Below are 18,804 nucleotides of genomic sequence, written 5' to 3' on the forward strand. Positions count from 1 at the left end.
TGATTAAGCTGTTACTAAGCACTTATGAGTCTGTTCTATGCAATTAAACGGAAGTATCAGTTGCTACAGAATCAAACTACATAGTGTCTCATAATGGTGTTAAACCTGAAGAAGAAATTCATGGTGAGACCAAGTTGAGCATTTTTTGGTTATTTATTTATTTTAAAAGAGAGGTAGAGAGAGTGTGCAAGCAGGGTAGGGGCAAAGAGAGAGAGGAAGAGAGAGAGTCCCAAGCAGGCTCTGGGATATCAGTGCAGAGTTTGATGCAGGACTTGAACTCACGAACCATGAGATCATGACCTGTGTCACGATTCAGACACTTAACCAACTGAGCCACCCAGGCGTCCTCAACTTGTGCATATTTATAGTGGCTAAATTTCCAGTACTTTTGCTATTGGAATACATAATTAAAATAAAAGTAATCTAAACTGTTTATGTTTTGTTTGGAATATATCTTCTTTAATGGGAATTTGGGGCAAAATTTTATTTTTATGATTATTTTGGACTATAATAATACTTTAATCATCTTATATAAAGTTTGATTGTATTTGTAGCAAGCTTTAATGTTCTTTATCTTTATTGTTACCAAGTGGCAAGGGGCTGTGATTAGAATTTATAAAATATGCACAAGAAATATATCTTTCTCTAAGTCCAATAATGTTTCTTCTCTTTAAGGATTTTCTATTAAAAGAAATCTACATTTTGTATGAAATTTTTTGTAGGTCCGTTAGGCTTCCATGTATATGAGTTTGTATATCTATCTGGTTTCATATTGACAGGAAATATTACTAAAAGATATGCTGATCTAAATGGTGAATTACATTTTATTTCATTTTTATTTCCTAAATAATTTATTTTATTTTATTCATTTTTGAGAGAGACAGAGAGAGAGAGAGAGAGAGACGGAGAGAGAGGGAGATACAGAATCCAAAGCAGGCTCCAGGCTCTAAGCTGTCAGCACAGAGCCCAACATGAGGCTTGAACCCACGAACTGTGAGATCATGACTTGAGCAGAAGTTGGACACTTAATTGACTGAGCCACCCAGGTGCCCCTCAATCACTTGTATTTCACTTCAATTAATCTACATTCTCTAAACATTTTAATTTTCAATGGGAGAAAATATTGACTTTGTGAAATAGAAAGTGAAATATGAAAGTGTATGTGAATCCCAGTGGTAATTGTTGATGGCCCCTGGCTCTCTCTCCTATTGCAAGTACTTTCAATTTTCCTAGTTGGCCAGTACAAATCTAACTCAGAAACACCCATTTCAGAGACATCTGTTGGCAGTACAGGATGCAGAGAAACTCCATCTTGTAATATGATTAATTTACACTGGGTCAATCAGTGATGAGTATGTAGTAATATACACAATCTCAAATATCAATGGTTGATTTTACACATTTCTTATAGTCACCTTCCTCCTCCTCCTCCTCCTTCTTCCTCTTCTAAAGTAAGCTTTATTTTTAAAAATTTTTTAATGAATTTTAAAAATTTTTTATTTTTGAGAGACAGAGACAATGAGAGCAGGGGAGGGTTAGAGAGAGAGGGAGACACAGAATCGGAAGCAGGCTTCAGGCTCCAACCTAGCGGTCAGCACAGAGCCTGACGTGGGGCTCGAACCCACGAACCGTAGGATCACGACCTGAGCCGAAGCCAATGCTTAACTGACTGAGCCACCCAGGTGCCCCTGTTTTATTTATTTTTGAGAGAGAAAGAGAGAGACAGAATGAGCAGGGGAGGGTCAGAGAGAGAGGGAGACACAGACTCTGAAGACAGGCTCCAGGTTCTGAGCTAGCTGTCAGCACATAGCCAGACGCGGGGCCAAACCCACGAACCGTGAGCTCATGACCGGAGCCGAAGCTGGAAGCTCAACCAACTGAGCCACCCAAGCGCCCTTATAGGTGAATATTTTAAAATACAGCTTTTACTAATAACATTTAGTTTCTCACCAATGTTTGGAAGTTTATGTCATTGTCAGATTTTTCTCTTATAGAAATATTATTTTTATATTCCGTCCTACACAAAAATCATATTGTGTGAAGTTGATTAGTTTCTGAGTCTATCTGAATTATTATCAGTCTTCTATGAATTACTGTTTATAAAGTCCTTCCTTTTTCCCCGATTCTGCTAGTGCAAAAGAATCAATCTAACAAATATCATAATGTTAGATTTGGACATTTATACATAAATATCTCAAAGTTTCAGCTAGTAAATAAATGTCTTTTTAAAAGTCTAAGTTTATAATATTTTGTGTCTTCAGATTCAATTACAGATAAACCTTGTGGTAGGATAAAATACAGCATTATAGAATTGAATTTTGATCTTATAATTTTTATAGAAAGAATAAGAGAAATCCTACTTTTTTCATTCTTGGAAGGTAGTTGGGCTTTGTGTTCTGAGTCAGTCTAAGCATGGGAAGTTGCTAAGAGTTACTTTTTTGTTTTGTTTCATTTAAATTTTAGGCTCCCCAAATAGAAAGTAGTCAGATACACAAATGAAAGTTTCCACATTTTTTGTTTGATTTTGTTTTGGGTAGAAAAATAAAGTTTTTAGTGTTGTTGTTTTCAGAATGTGTCCTAATGCTGTAGAAACAAAGGTAATGGAAACAAGAATGTCCACAAGGTATGGTGAGGGAAGCATGCCGATAGAGTGGAGGTCCATCTAGGAGAAGACCCCTGGGATTTTACACAGCCAACCTTGCCAAAAATAGTTGCATTTTGAAGGTGAGCATAATGGTTGTGGCCCAGGTGAACTATGACCAGGGTATCTTTTCTGAATAATCACAAACAGACCCCTGAGACTGCTGAACAGTCCTAGGTAGGAGGTTCTGCCATCTCCCGAACATTGAGTTGTTTAATTCCCTGACCACTAGGAAAGAATGGCTACAAGGTAGTTTTATTAGAGCCAGGCGAATAAAACATGTGCAATTGAGTGGTAATCATGTCTGCTACATCTTTTGATATGTTTTGTATGTCATAATATTGGCAATAATATTCCTAGAAAAAGTTAAATATCTACTGGCCATACCTGCTCTTCCATCCAAGGGGTTAATGGAGATAGCCTTATTAGGCTTCTACTCTAAAAATAAAACCCCACGCTTAATCTTCCAATCATTTCCCTTCTTCTTAGGAAATTCTCTCAACCTTACTGCTAATGAAATTTAAATTTTATTATACTATGTAACTATGAGTTTCTTTTGAAGCTTTGATGTCTATTCTCTAACTGGTATTTATCTTTTTACTCCAGTGCTATCATAGATCTCTTCCTGGGTCTCCTAGTGCTTGAGGAAACAACACACTAGCTTACTTGTTCTAGAGCTAACAGTTTTGGACTCTGGAAAAATTTGCTAGTCAATCTCTGGCACCATAAACAAATTTTTTTGTAGTTTTCTTGTGTCAGTATGTCAGAAGTTATTCTTCATTCTATCTCAAATATCTGTCCAACTTTTTAAACTTATCCTTCTATTGCCTCTGCTTTGATTAGATTCCCTCCCTGTATGCTGTTCTTCCCTTATCATTACAGAGCTCTTTGTAGTCAACTCTGTGGGACAGCTATCTTTCATTCCGTTATTGCTCTATTCATTTTATCTCTGTTCAGAGAATATCTGTGTGAGGCAAGCTGCTTTTCTATTAAATATACATAAGGATCATTCATGTGGATTCAGCAGAAGTCTGTCTACTAGTAAAGTGTTGCATATCATTCACATGCATTTGGAGAGTGGATTATTCATCACATTTCCTGGCACATGATGGCTTTTAATAAATGATGACTCCATGTCTCAACTCTTTAAGCTCATGGTCTGAGCTCTGCATCAAAACAAATATTTGGCACCAAGTTATAAAGAAATGTCTCTGTTAGTGACATCACTGAATCACTCACCTCAAGGAATCTCTTTTAAAAAGTGGTATCTGTATGGCTGAAAGTTCTGAGGGTTTTCTTCTTTTTTTACTGTGAATATTTAACTTTTAAAAGGCCTTTCTTTCATCAGAAAAAAAGACGTGTTCTTTGAATAAACTTTGTAGCTACCACTTTACAGAGCTTTTTTTTTTTCTTATCACTAGTAAAAGGAATGGGATGATAGGGTGGTATAGGACACATTAAGGGTACATGCGCACATATAACACTTTCTGGGAAATGAAACTCTGGAGTCTTAACTAAAAAAAGAACATAAACTTTTTGTTCTTTGATTTCAATTTTACTGATCCCAAACAAGAAGAAATTGAGAGGTGAGTGTCAGGGAAAAGGAATTTGAAGCCTCACCTTAGAACAAGCAAGTAAATACCAGTCTATCAAATAAATATACCAGAATGTTATGACTTTATTAGATTGTTTCCTAATGAATTTGGTATCTTAGCCTCTCTATATTCTGTTTATTTAATTTATTATTTTGATAAGGAATGCTACCTTGATTACATGTTTTATTTAATTTATTAACATGTTCATTCTGCAAAAAGTGACTGTGCTTTGGGTATCACTCTCTGTTATTGGGAATATAAGGCCACACAGGCCACAATCCTACTGTGTTTCCAGTGTAATAAAAGGCAACGACAAGGCTTTACAACCTATTATAAATGCTATAAAAGAAGATGAAGAGTTTCATTATAGTATGGAAGTGGCAGGCAGATTCAAATTTTAGATTATAGAATATCTCCTGGAAGAGTTGATATTTGGGCTGAGTTTTGAAGGATATAATATACTATTCAACAAATGCCTTTTTAACGTAGTTATAAGTGAAGCACCACCATATTACTTTAGCTTGGAAATACTTGAGTCTGAAGGTGCCTGGTCTTCTTTTAGGTACCATAACAAGGCACCATTGCCCCCTGGTGGAATTTACTTTACATTGTTGGCTTAAGGTTCATGGAGAAAGTGACGGACTTTCTAGAGCCTATAAAGCATCAATTTCATTTCATTTCAGTTCTTAAATTCTGAACTTGTTTCCTTCATCTAGATAATGTAGTTTGGTTTGCCCTTTTTGGATTATAGTCTGAAAAGTTTAATTATATTTCCGTTATTCTGAAAGCCGTGTATCCAAGAGAACCCAACAAACAGGAGGGTCTGGTTACTTTTGATACTAGTCCAGATGTCCTCATCTTAGACCAGGCATGCCTAGGGATCAATGGGTGAATAATTGCCAAATACAAATTTCCTGCTTTTGTTACAATTCCCCACGTAAGGAATAGAATTAGGTGGTTTATGTTTCAAAAGTTTAATAAATTCCACATATATTAGATGGACAGCAATATCTTTAGCGGGTAATCTAACAAGCCAGGGAGTGCTTTTTGTCCCCCTTCCCCTCATGTGCTGAGAGACACATACTAATGTTTGAAGGTGTTTTTGGTTCTGCAAACTGGGAGAGGGGGTGCTGCTGTCATCCAGCAGGTAGAGACCAGAGATGATGTGAATCATCCTGCAATGCATTGGACAGCCCCTCAGAACAAAGACTCAACCAGTCCTAAACTTCAATAAGATTAAATGTGAGCAAACCTGAAATGAAATAATAAAGCTTTTCCTTTGTGTTTCAAAAAACAACCTCTCCGCGCTTTACCTTGCTCATCTACATCGTTAGCGTGAATACATTTACATCTTTTTAATTCGTAAAAAATAAGTGTTACAAGTTATAGCATAATTTAGACTTTGTAAGATGAAAAAAGCAAATTTACAAGAGAAAGCTATGGTATGATTTTTTGAGCTTCTCCTGAAAGATGAAGTAAATCTTAGTCAAAGATTATAACTTTTCCATTAACACAAAGGTTTTTGCTGCAGAGCCCATGATACCATGGCACTCTTGCCTGGTTGCCTAATGTGAGAACAGACAGCTTTGTACATACTGCTTTGTAAGCATTCGTGTGAATATGGATTGTATATATAATGGTACAATATATAGCATTATCGGTCACAAACAATCTTTACTCAGGTAACTGTTTTAACAGGGTCTTCCATTTATACATTATGTATCTTTTCTGGGTATCAAAAAAAAAACCAAATAAAGTAGTCATTTAAGGTCCATCTTGTACAGCAACAATAATTTTTATGGTTACTTAATTTTTTTAATGTTTTTTATTACTCTTGAGAGAGACAAGAGCATGAGTGGGGGAGGGGCAGAGAGAGTGGGAGCCAGAAACTGAAGCAGGCTCCAGGCTCCAAGCTCCAAGCTTTCAGCACAGAGCCTGATGCGGGGCTCAGACTCACGAACCATGAGATCATGACCTGAGCCAGAGTCCAACACTTAACTGACTGAGACATCCAGGTGTCCCCTCATGGTTAATCTGAGAATTGTGGAAAAGAAATTGCTGGACATTTAAATTTATATATTTTTTATTTTGTCATCATGAAAAATGTACTCTTTAATCCCCGTTGCCTATTTCACCCACTCACCCCCTGACCCTCCTCTGCTAACTATCAGTTTGCTCTCTATAGTTAAGAGTCTATTTCTTGGTTTGTCTCTCTTTTTTCCCCTTTGCTTGTTTGCTTTATTTCTTAAATTCCACATATGAGTGAGATCATTTAGTATTTGTCTTTCTCTGACTGATGTATTTTGCTTAGCATGCTCTCCAGCTTCTATCCATGTTTTTGCACTGGACACTTTTTAAAAACTGTTAAGAAGACTTTATTTGACACTACTGAATAAGAAGCAAAACTATTGCAATGGGGGAGAGAGATTGAACTCAGTTCTGCTGAAACAAAAAAAAAAGGAGAATTTTTAAACATTGGGGTGAACTAACGGAAAAGTACTGAAGGACATTAGGAAGGAGGTTGGTGAATATGATTAGACCATCTGTGTTTGTTAATTGTCACTTATTGAAATTAGGTTCCTACTCTCCCACAGAAACTGGGAAATAGGAGTGCTATCTCTTTTGATGATTACATTTCAAAGGATGGCTCCCACTTCCTGAGAAAGGCATTTTCTGGGTTATAGAATATTTATATCTCAAAGGGGCAGAGAAAGAATTTACAGTTTCAAGTTTTCTATAGTAAATGCTCTAGAAAAAGAGAGACCAGAAACCTGATCAGGAAGAAACCTGTTTAAATTTAGGTAAGGTGATGAAACATGAAAGCTATTATGGTCAGATTTCAGGAAAATAAAATTATTATTTAGAAAAAAATTAAATGAAGATATGGAATCCTGCCAATTTAAGCAATATAATCAGAATTATATAAAGAAAACTTTTAATTTGAATACCTGTACCCATTTTTGAAAGCTTGAAAAGTTTAATATACTTAAAATTGTTTAAATAAGAAAAATTCTTTTTTTTCTTTTCTCTTTTTTTTAGAGAGAGAGAGGGAACAGGAGAGGGACAGAGAGAGTGGGAGAGAGAATCTTTAAGCAGGGTCTTACTCAGCACAGAGCCCAACAGACGGCTCAAACCTATGACTCTGAGATCACGACACGAGCTGAAATCAAGAGTTGGATGTTCAAATGACTGAGCCACCCAGCCACCCCAGAAATACGCATTTTATAAAAGAAAAAGATATCTACAAAGAGTAATGTTGTCTTTGATGAAAGATGAAGTAAACACTAATTTGAAAACCGACATTTTTGATTATTTGTACTTGGTTAACAGAATTATTTTCATCCTACCTATGTGGAGTTTCACAGATTTTACTGAACCGTTTCTGTGTTCTCAGGTTTTTTTAATATTCCAACCTGTTATAAAATGGAAGGTTGCTATGTCGTAGGGAGAATTCTAAGATGGTCCGCATGACCCTGATGTACTCATGCTGTACATGGTTTCTCCCTTGAGGCTGGATGACATCTGTGACTGTAACGGAACACTGTCTCCTTTGGCTTTGCTCTATCATATAGCAAAGGTGACAGAATAGTCCATCCCATGATTACATTACATTTTAGCTTTTTAAAGACTCCGATGTTGTGGACTGAAGAAAGATTTTTCTGCTGACCTTAATAAAATTAATTCTATGAGAGGACCAAATGGCTAGGATCTGAGGATGGTCTCAAAGAGTTGAGAGCCAGTCCTGGCCTACAACCAGCAAGAAAACAGGGACCACGGTCCTATACCACCGAAACTGGCTCTGCCAACAATCAGATGAAAATCTGAGCATACCTTGGAAGAAAATGCTAAGCCTCAGCTGAGACCATAACCACAGATGACATCTTGATTTCAGTCTGATGAGACCCTGAACAAAGAACTCATGTAACCCAAGTTCTGATACACAAAACTAGGAAATCATAAATTTGTGTTGTTTAAGCTACTAAGATTATGATAATTGCTATGTAGCAATAGAAAATGAATATGTCTAGTACTATTTTGACTGCACAGAGTCTTTTCAGTCTCCACATATTAAATATCAACATTCAGATTTTAAGCATCATTGTTCTTATTAGCTGTTTTTCTAACAACAGATGTTTTTTCCAGTGAGGTCCATGAAATATATCCTGAAGTGGTTATTATGCAAAGGAGGACATTCCTTTCTCTTTTCATGGCCATACTTAATTAGCATTTCTGTCCCTGTCTCTGGCCCAGATGATTCTGTTCAGCATTCTAGCCACACAAGTGTGGTGAAAGGAATCTTTTTGAATGTGTTTTTCTGACAGGAATAACTTACACATTGTGGACCAAGCTAAAAATGGATTTCCCCTTTGGACAGAAACACAGGTCCAATTATAATTCATATGAAATGATATTAAATGTTCAATCAAGCACTTCAGTAGCTCAGGATTTCCTTGTTCAAATCAGTTATGCTAAAGTCATGAGTAAAAAATAATACAGGTTTCATAAGAAAAAATGATTTAATATTAAACCACCATCATATTTCATATTAAAAATGTATTTTGGATTGTTAAAATGCTTTTGGCTTCTATCAAAAGAGAATGAGGGATGAGACTGAAATTTTCTCTTTTGGGAAATAGCCTGCAATTATGTGAATTACATTATATTTGCTAGGAAAATAAGGACATTTTGGCTACTAAATTGAAAAGAATGTTACTTTCTTAGCCACATATCTCCCTCTTTCTTCTACCTCCATTCTGTTTACCATCCTCTAAGTTTATAGCTGATAGAATTAATATCTGATGCACAAAATGAATCAATCATATCAACTTGAGCTTTGTCCTCAATGTTTTAATGACATAAGGCAGTCCACTTCAGAGAAGCCTTTTCTGTACTTTATAGAGCTGTGTATTTCCCTGTTAGCATCCAACCTTAGTGTGTTTAAAATGACCCTCCTCACATAGGGTAATTTTAATACATGCCTCTGCCTTTTCTCAATACTTGTTTAGGTGCAAATAAATAAAACATTCAGGTACATACCCACATATATGATTCATATATATATATATTAAGTGTGTGAATAAATTTTCACACATATAGATTATTTTTAAAAGAAAATATGACAACGTTTAGATAGATAGCCTTCAAATTATTCACATTGGAGGATAGGACATTCATTTCCATGATGAAAAACACTGTGAGATAGTAGAAAATGAAATAGGTTGGAAATAATAAGATTTTATTTATTATCTCATTTTTGTCACTAGCTTTCTATATGATCTGATGTTATTATCTGATGTATCTGGATCCTAAATATCCCCAATTGTAAACAAGGGGATTAAATGAGACCAGTATGTGTCTCTAATACTTCTTGTGAAGATATGCTCTTTTTGAGATTGCAACAGTGTTCTGTTGTGAAGAGAAAAGTGTCTTGTGGTCAAGTTTGGAAATGCTGAGTTGTAGTAAAAAGTTTTCTTTAGTACAAGATAACTTACAGTCCTTAAAATACTAATGTGCATTGAAACTCTGTGAGAGAATATTACTATTCAGTGATTCTCCAACTCATTTTACCAACTTATTTTAACACATTCTTTTTTGCATAAAACCAAATAAAATCCATTGGGGTCAGTGTTCTCTGGATCACATTTTGGAAAAAGTTGCTCCAGAAATCACTTTAGTAAAGATCACAAGAAATGTCATATTCTAAAAAATAACTATAATACAAATATACCATCTATAGAGGAAATGAATCTTTGCATGTAAAATATATTATAAATTGTATGTATTCATAAAATGTTTTAATGTTCTTAAATATAAAAGTTATCTGCCCTGATTGCTCTAATTTACTTTTTCAGTGTGTTGGAATATGTTTGCACTGAGGTAGGACCTAAGCCTTTAAAATTTCTTAGTTAAGGTAGTATTCTCTAACATTTCTGAATTCTTACTGGGTTCTTCTTGAGCATATAAATGTGCAAATACAGATAATGGAAAATGTAAGTTTTCAAATTGAAGTTTACATATACATAGATTTTCCATTTAACAAGTACAATTGAACTCACTGATTTTCAATGGTTGTTTAATCATTCTTGATACTAAGGGAATCATTAACTTGAAAATTATATATTTCTTCAAAAATGTGCTTTCACAACAGACCCAATTATCTAAAAAGTTCTTAGGAAATTCATTCATAATGAAAAAATGAATAAGGGAAATTTATATAAAATATATAGAAATTTTTGTTTAATTAGTAAACTTTACTTTTGAGAGCAAGTTCCAGATTTACAGAAAAATTAAGAAGTACAAAGTTCTCACCTGCTCTCTTTCACCATATTTTCCCTTCTATTTATATCTTGCATTAGTATGGTCCATTGTTACAGTTGATGAACAAATATTGATGCATTATTCTTAACTCAGTTGCATAGTCTACACTAGGGACCACTCTTTGTGTTGTATAGTTCCATAAGTTTTGCTAAATGCATAACACCATTCATCCATCCTTACAGGAACTCTACAACTCAACACAACTATCTGAATGGCTTGTTTGTTTATTTACTTATTTACTTATATCTTTATTAGAGAGAGAGCATGAGCCAGGGAGAGGGCAGAAAGAGAGAGAAACAATCTCAAACAAGATCCATGCTCAGCATGGAGCTCAACGCAGGACTCGATCCCATGACTCTGGAATCATGACATGAGCTGAAATCAAGAGTTGGACACTCAACCAACTGAGCCATTTAGATGCCCCCAGAATGATCCTTTAAAATTATAAGACAAATTATATATGTAATCTGTTCATAACTTTCAATAAGTTTTCTATTTTCATCAGACTAAACTTTAAAAGAGATAATTTAAGGGTGCCTGGGTGGCTCAGTCTGTTGGGTGTCCGACTTCGGCTCAGATCACGATCTCACAGTTTGTGAGTTCAAGCCCCATGTCGCGCTCTGTGCTGACAGTTCAGAGGGAGCTTGGATCCTGCTCCCTCTCTTCCCCTCCCCTGCTCACACTCTGTCTCTCTGTCTCAAAAATAAACATTAAAAAATAAATAAATATAAACAAAACAGATAATTTAGATTTAGTGACATAAACAGGCGAGATGAAAAGAGTGGAAAATACATGCCATGCAAAGACAAAGAGTAACAAAAAGAACACTTGAACATCTGTTAAGATATACTTTAAGAGAAAAAAGGGTATTTGGACATTTTTAATGGTGAAAAGAATGAATATCCACAATGGGTCAATAGACTTGCAGTAATATATTTTTCCTAACAGGTTTTTTTTTCAACAGGGTTTGTGGTTCACATATGTTACCTTGCTTTTTATCCTTCTACATACAAAATTAAGACATAGCTGATTGGTGTTCAATTGGGCAGCCAGCAGAACACACCAAGTTTGCTGACTTAGGGATGATCCAACCGATTACTAGATTCATGCTAGTAATACCATGATAAAGGAATGAAATTACCATCCAGAGACAAACCTTATTCTTCCACAAGTGACTGCAAATATGGATGCCTTTTGATATAGATATTTTTACTCATGATATGGCAATTAAAAATCTCCAGCTAATATTTTTCATATAAAGGATATGCAGCTATTTCAAGATTTTGAAGTCCAAAGGAATACTGTTTCACACAACCCAAAATTTCAGTCAATGGCTATTATGAGACAATGAAACTTTAGAGATATTAGATTATCAAGTTACATTCAGATGGCAACACTAGAAGATATTATTGTGTTGTAGCAGAGAACTAGGAAAGGCGGGCATTTTAGACTAGAGCAAGAAAATATGAAAACAACAAAGTGCTATTATAGAACAGATGTACAATAGGATCAAGCTTTAGAATAATAATATCTGTAAATGTGAGATATACTCTATTTGGAATAATTATGCATGTAGTAATGATTTTGTCTAAGGGGTTTGCAGTGTAACACAGTATGCTTTGTAATAGTCCATGGTCAGTCTCACTTAATAAAAATTGGTTGAAGAAATTGGGGCTATTAGGTACAGAAATACAAACTTGGCTTTATCTATTCTCTTTACACACTTCTGTTGTCTTTTACCATATACTGTTTGTAGTAGAATCTAAAAATAAATGATGTCTTGAAGGATGACAAAATTTAACATGGTAGAAAAATACATGTATGTAACCACAATCCAAGGCAGACTATGTAAAAAGCCTAAGAGACAAAATGCTATGGCTTTACCAAGAGAATATTGAGAGAAACTGATTCCAGCACTGAAAATACAGTGTGTCTTTGGCCCTCACCAAATAAAAATAAACTTTTGCGAGAATGACATGTTTGTAGGCTTTTGCTGTTACATTTCTTACTAATGACAAGTTTTATGGTTATAAAATGGCAGTAACGTTTTGAGAATAAATTTTAATATTATGATTTTTGAAATAACCAACAAAAATAACTCCATTAATCACTGTAAGTTGAACAAATACTATTAATAAATTCTACTGATTCACATTTAGAAGAGCTTGAAGAACATAAAGTTTGCAATAATTCTATCGAGCCTATGCATGTCCGCTATAGCATAAATACAAATAAAAATAACAAATCTTAAAAACGTTTTCTTAAAGAAAATCTTGATTTATATCTACTACCGTTGCTCCTCTCACCTGAAGGAAGAAACCCTGTTTTATTTTAAGGGTTTTGGCTAGGTTTCTTTAACTGTTCTTCTTATAAAACTTCTTATAACCACTTTGCTGCTCATAGAAGTATTAGCAGAAACCCATGTATTTATTTTATTTTTTTAATTGATTTTTGGGGGAGTGCAAGTGGGGGAGAGGCAGAGAGAATGGGACAGAGGATCGCAAGTGAGCTGTGCGCTGACAGGCTAACAGCAGCAAGCCTGAGGTGGGGCCCGACTCATATACTGAGAAATAAATACCTAAAGGGATGTCAGAGGCTCAACTAACTGAGTCAGCTAGGTACCTCCAACAGAGACCCATTTATAAAGGTGTTACTGGGATTGTAACTATGGGGCACTACAGACAGGGAGATTTTTCTAGAAGGTGATGACTGCCTACCACTTTCAAAATGCTTGTCCATGTGCATTCTGAAATTATTGCTAGCATTATAGACTGACCTAAGACCTGACTGAAATCTTTAAGCACAGGAACTGAAAACAAGTAGAGCCTTCTTACTGATAAGGACAGAGATAAGAGCTCTGCAGTGCTTCCTCTAAGAAGAAAATCAGACAAAATGCTCTGCAGAAGTCAAACCGAGCTAGCGCTTACAAGGTTATAGAAGACGGATACACTGCTATTTGAAGTCTCACTACCTATTCAGGCAAAAATAAGTCTTATCATGAAGATATAATCTTTCAATAATCTCCAGGATCTACATATGTCATTTTAATTTTTTTGCATGATTCCAAATAGATTGCAAGATTTAAATTTTTAAAAAATTTTTATTTATTTTTGAGATAAGGAGAGAGAGACTGAGAGAGCATGAGTGGGGTAGGGGCAGAGAGTGAATGACAATTTGAAGCAGGCTCCAGGTTCTGAGCTGTCAGCACAGAGCCCAACGTGGGGCTGGAACTCAGGAGCCTTGAGATCATGACCCTCACTGAAGTCGACATTTAACCAACTGAATGACGCAGACACCCCAGATAGCAAGATTTTTTATTTTTCTAACCATACTTAATCTAGTATATTGGTTGAACAAGGCTTGTGTCTACTTTAGACAGCTTCAGTGGTAACTGACCTCCAGATTACCATATTTCACTTGTAAATTATTTGTGTTAACATAATTATACAGCATATATAATATTATTATATAGAAAAGTTATAAATCAAAACACAAGTATTCTGTCAGGTATTGCTTAACACTGTAGTATTAAAGCTAACCAAACTGTGAAAATTACTATAAAATTAATGTTCTAAGAACACAATACTTTTTTCTCACTGAAACCAGTGCTCAATGAAAGTGTTTAGATGTTAATATCAATGCTCATATATTATTTTATTTTAAAAAGGTTATAATAATGCCTATTAATGAATGATGGACCTTGGACCTGAGCCTTATTTTAAACTGTCCATTCAATCAGTCAATTTTCTGGATGCCTCTCCTTCATTTAGATGCTAAGGTTGCAAAGTTAAAAAACACTTATTCCTTCTTTCAGTTTATAGTTAGGAGGAGAAGGAAAAGATATGCATGGATAATGTGCAATTTAATGTGATAAATACAATAATAGACACAAATTTAGGGAGATTTTGGACAAAGAAGAGGAACATCTGACTCTTGCAGAAAGAGATTTTTTTTTTTTTTAAGAGAAACTAGCAATTACTTTGGGCCTTAAAAAACTAACCAAGACTTTCAACCAAAGGTAAGGAAATTTATAAGAAATGACCATAGCATTTCTTGAAAATGTGGGGGAATAAGAATGATCATAGCATATAATCTTTACTATTATTTTGGAAGCTAGAAGAATGTATCAAAGCCTATCTGTTATGACAGAAAATAAGGTTTAGAAGTAGTTCTGTGTTTTTTAGCAAATATAGAAACAGAAAAATGTGTAACCTTTGGCTTTCAGGTGTAGTCTCAAAAAATATTGCTAGGTTTGTCATATTATAACTGTTGTGTCCATTCAAGATGTGACAGTCATAAGACCTTTACAACTGGTGATTTGCTGAAATTATATTTCTATTAAGTCATTACATTGTACTTTATCAATGGCCCAAAATTATAATAAATACTGGGCAGTTATTTTGAACGTAATGAAGGTATTATGGAATTTGGAAAAAATATGTATCAGCAAAGATCATCATCAAAAAGAGACAGAGAAAAAGCATTTAAATTCTATGGAATTATAAAGAATTATTTTAATTGAGTATTTAGCCATTTTAATACTATTATCACAATGCATATCTTTCTAGACGTGTTTCAATAAAAAGATGCATTAGATATGTGATTAATTGTGCCTTTTAAAAAGATTTTAGAACAGTTTAGTCATGTTTTCATTAATATTATTCAAAACAACTTTTATAAATATAGAAAAATAAATTCAAGTATAATATTAAATCATGTCTGAAAATTATATTTGATTGGAAATTGGTGCGTTTGGAATTAATACATATTTTTTTACCATATGTTCTACAGCTCTATCAATATTAGCTTTTAAATGTGTTAGTGAGCTATACTTTTAAATCAATTGTAGAGTAAATATGGAAGGTAAATAATTATTATTATAATCTTTTGCCATATTCATCATACTATGTGAATTGAATTTGGACAAACTGATATTAAAGTTGGAAATGCTTTATAGGGGCACCTGGATAGCAAGTTACAAACTTATTTTAATGTCTTAAATAAAATAGATATTTATGGGGCACCTGGGTAGCTCAGTTGATTAAACATCTGACTCTTGATCTCAGCTAAGGTCTGATCTCAGGGTTGTAAGTTCAAGCCCCACATTGGGCTCCTTGGTCGGCAGGGAGCCTACTTAAAAAAAAGACTTATTTATTATTCCAAAATGTCTTGAACATTCTTTTTATGAAGTCAAGAGCTTGAGTTACTTTCTGTTCAGATTATCCCTCCTGGGAATTACAGATACTTTTAAGATTCAAATTTCTGTTATTTCTTCCTCCCTGCTTCTACACAAGTAGCTTCCCTCCTTCTAAAATTCATCACTGGTATCCAGTTTTCTTTGGTCATAAGATTTCTTTTGTTCCAAAGATATAATTTGGCATATATTATTTTTAAGTCAACAATTTAACAAGGAAAATGATAAAAAATTTTCATTGAATTTTAATTTTTAAGAATTATTATTATATATTTCTTATTTTTCTGCTTTGTTGTCAAATAGAATAAAACCTTGGCTTTCAAATACAATTCATTCTGGAAACATGCTTGTAATCCAAAGCACTTGTATATCAAAGCAAATTTCCCCATAAGAAATCATGGAAGTTCAGATGCTTTGTTCTACAACATGAAATCTTCATATAAAAATGACTGTGATACTGTAATATAGTACAAAATAATAAAAAATACAAACTATAAAGAAAAATAAACAAATTAACCCCACTTAACTTTGAAAACCTTCATGGCTGGTGTGAGGGAGACAAGAGAGAGGAGGGTTACTGTGGAGGATGACTTTCACTACCACTAATGGAGTATTAATAAACTCTTCTCATATACTGCATTTACTGTAACTGGCAATAAGCAGCAGAAGAAATGGTCTATATCTGCAGGCAGCCTGACTTAGAATGAAGAAAAGCATTCTTATTCTTCCTCTTGTGTGGAAAAGCAAAGGATTATCCATAGGTGCTTTGAAGTAACAAAAAATATACTTGTGCCAGTTGTGGGCACCTTCCCACATTCTGGAAAATCACTGATTTCTTCCAAACACTGTGGCTTGAGACCAAACATCTGAGCATGGGCGATTATCACCCACATCCTACAATGAGAGAGAGAGAGAGAGAAAGAGAGAAAGAGAGGAACCATTGGCTCAGTTGTGATCATGTGACATTCAGTGTCATGTACTACTTGTATTACAAGACATTGCTCATTTATCAAGTTAAATTTTGTTAGAAGTGTTTGCTGGTCGTTAGAACACTCACAGAACATGTTACTTGCAATCCAAGGTTTTACTGTATTTATAAGGCATTTTCTTTTTTTCTTTTTATTTTTTTTAATGTTTATTTATTTTTGAGAGAGCAGGCAGGGGAGGAGCAAAGAGGGAGAAGAGGGAGGGAGAGAGAGAATCCTAAGCAGGCTCTGTGCCCAACGTAGGGCTTGATCTCTCTAAATGTGAGATCATCCCCTGAGCCAAAATCAAGAAGTGGATGCTTAACTGAAGGAGCTGCCCAGGTGCCCTGAGAATTAATTCATTTTTAAGGCTGACTGACTAATATTTCATTGTATGTGACCATACTTGTTCACCCATTCATCCACTGATGGACATTTGGGTTGCATCTATCTTTTGACTACAATGAGTCATGCTCCCATGAACTATGAACATTCATATACACATATCTGCTCCAGTCCTGCTTTAAATTCTTTTGTTTTTCACTCTGGAATAGATTTGTGAGATCACGTGGTAATTCTGTTCTCAAATTTTTGAGGTGCTGTCAAATCTTTTCATAGTGGCTAGACCATATTACATTCCTACTAATAATATATGGGTTTTCAGTTTGCTCTACAGCCTCACCAATCTTTATTATTTTCTGTTGTTGTTGTTGGCATTACTACCCTGCTAGGTATTCATGTTATCTTATTGTGGTTTTGATTTGCATTTCCCTAATAACTAATAATATTAGGCATTTTTTATCATGTGTTGATATCTATTATTTCTTCTTCAGAAAATGTCACAGGTGATACTAGCCTATATATTTATTTTGGAAAAGCTCTAATAAGGTTTTTTTTTTAATAAATGTTATAGCAATTCACAAATAATGATCTAGTAGTTTCCCTTCTTTTTTTTATGCTTAAATAGCATTCAAGTGATTTGCTTTTTAAAGGTTTATTAGGGGCACCTGGTGGCTCAGTTGCTTAAGCGGCCGGCTTTGCTCAGGTCATGATCTCACAATTTGTGGGTCAGAGCTGTGCTGAGAGCTCAGAGCCCGGAGACCTTCAGAGTCTGTGTCTTCCTCTCTCTCTGCCCCTCCCCCACTCACACTCTGTCTTTCTCTGTCAAAAATAAATAAAAGTTTAAAAAAATTTAAAAAAGAAAAAGGTCATAAAGATTTATTAAACTCATGACTATGTTATTTCTTGGAGGGGATATATTTTTGGTAATTTACCTATTCTATAAAAATGTTCTGTTTAGACTTCTATTAGTTCTTCAGTAAACTTTGTCAAATTACATTTTCCAAGACAAATGTTATTTATACAGATTTTCATATTTATGTGCATATTAGAGATGCCAGAAACATAAGGTAGTCATCACTGAAGATATTTCATTTTGCATATTTGAATTTGGAGGTATATAAACATAATACATAGTTGAAAAACAAGAATAAAATTAAATTAAACTTTTTTAAAGACCCTAAAGAATTGAGAGCAAATATAATAAAAGAATCTTAGATTATACTAAATTGGGTAATATGATAATTTTGAAAATAGCTATTTTCAGAGATTTAAAATAAACTAATCTTAGTGGGATATACACTAGAAGAAAATTATAAAAACAAAAAACATCATATTTAATAATCATAAAATTTTGAGACTGTTAATATTATTTTGAGATTGTTGTGCATATATTTTGGGATAAAGCTAATGATTAAATTAATATTATTGAGAACAGGATTTTAAGCATCTTGAAAGATTCAAGGTAATGAAGTTAAATAAACACTTTAGGTAGTGCTACTTTTGTATTGTAAGTCTTGGTATAAACTCATGGTATATTTAATCTTTAACAATACTCTGCAGATCTTCCAAAAATCCTAGAAACAATGATAAATCTGATGGCATTGATTGCTTAGAATAGGGTCTCAAAATATTAGTTTGCACTAAAAGAAACCAGAGCTCCTTGAGGAATTTTAATTCCACGTATGGGGTAGAAAATAAACAAGATGTGCTCCTATGCATCAGCATTTCTGTCTCTCTTGAGTAGGAGCA

The 18,804-nt window shown here is 34.3% G+C and overlaps 1 long non-coding RNA gene across 1 annotated transcript in view; it reads right to left on the bottom strand.

Moving 5' to 3' along the window:
• The window catches only part of LOC115302543, an 856,964-nt gene that overhangs the window by 76,594 nt on the left and 761,566 nt on the right, over positions 1–18,804 (bottom strand). The window lies entirely within an intron of this gene.

This window comes from Suricata suricatta, chromosome 9 (genome assembly GCF_006229205.1).
Source record: "Suricata suricatta isolate VVHF042 chromosome 9, meerkat_22Aug2017_6uvM2_HiC, whole genome shotgun sequence".
NCBI lineage: Eukaryota > Metazoa > Chordata > Mammalia > Carnivora > Herpestidae > Suricata > Suricata suricatta.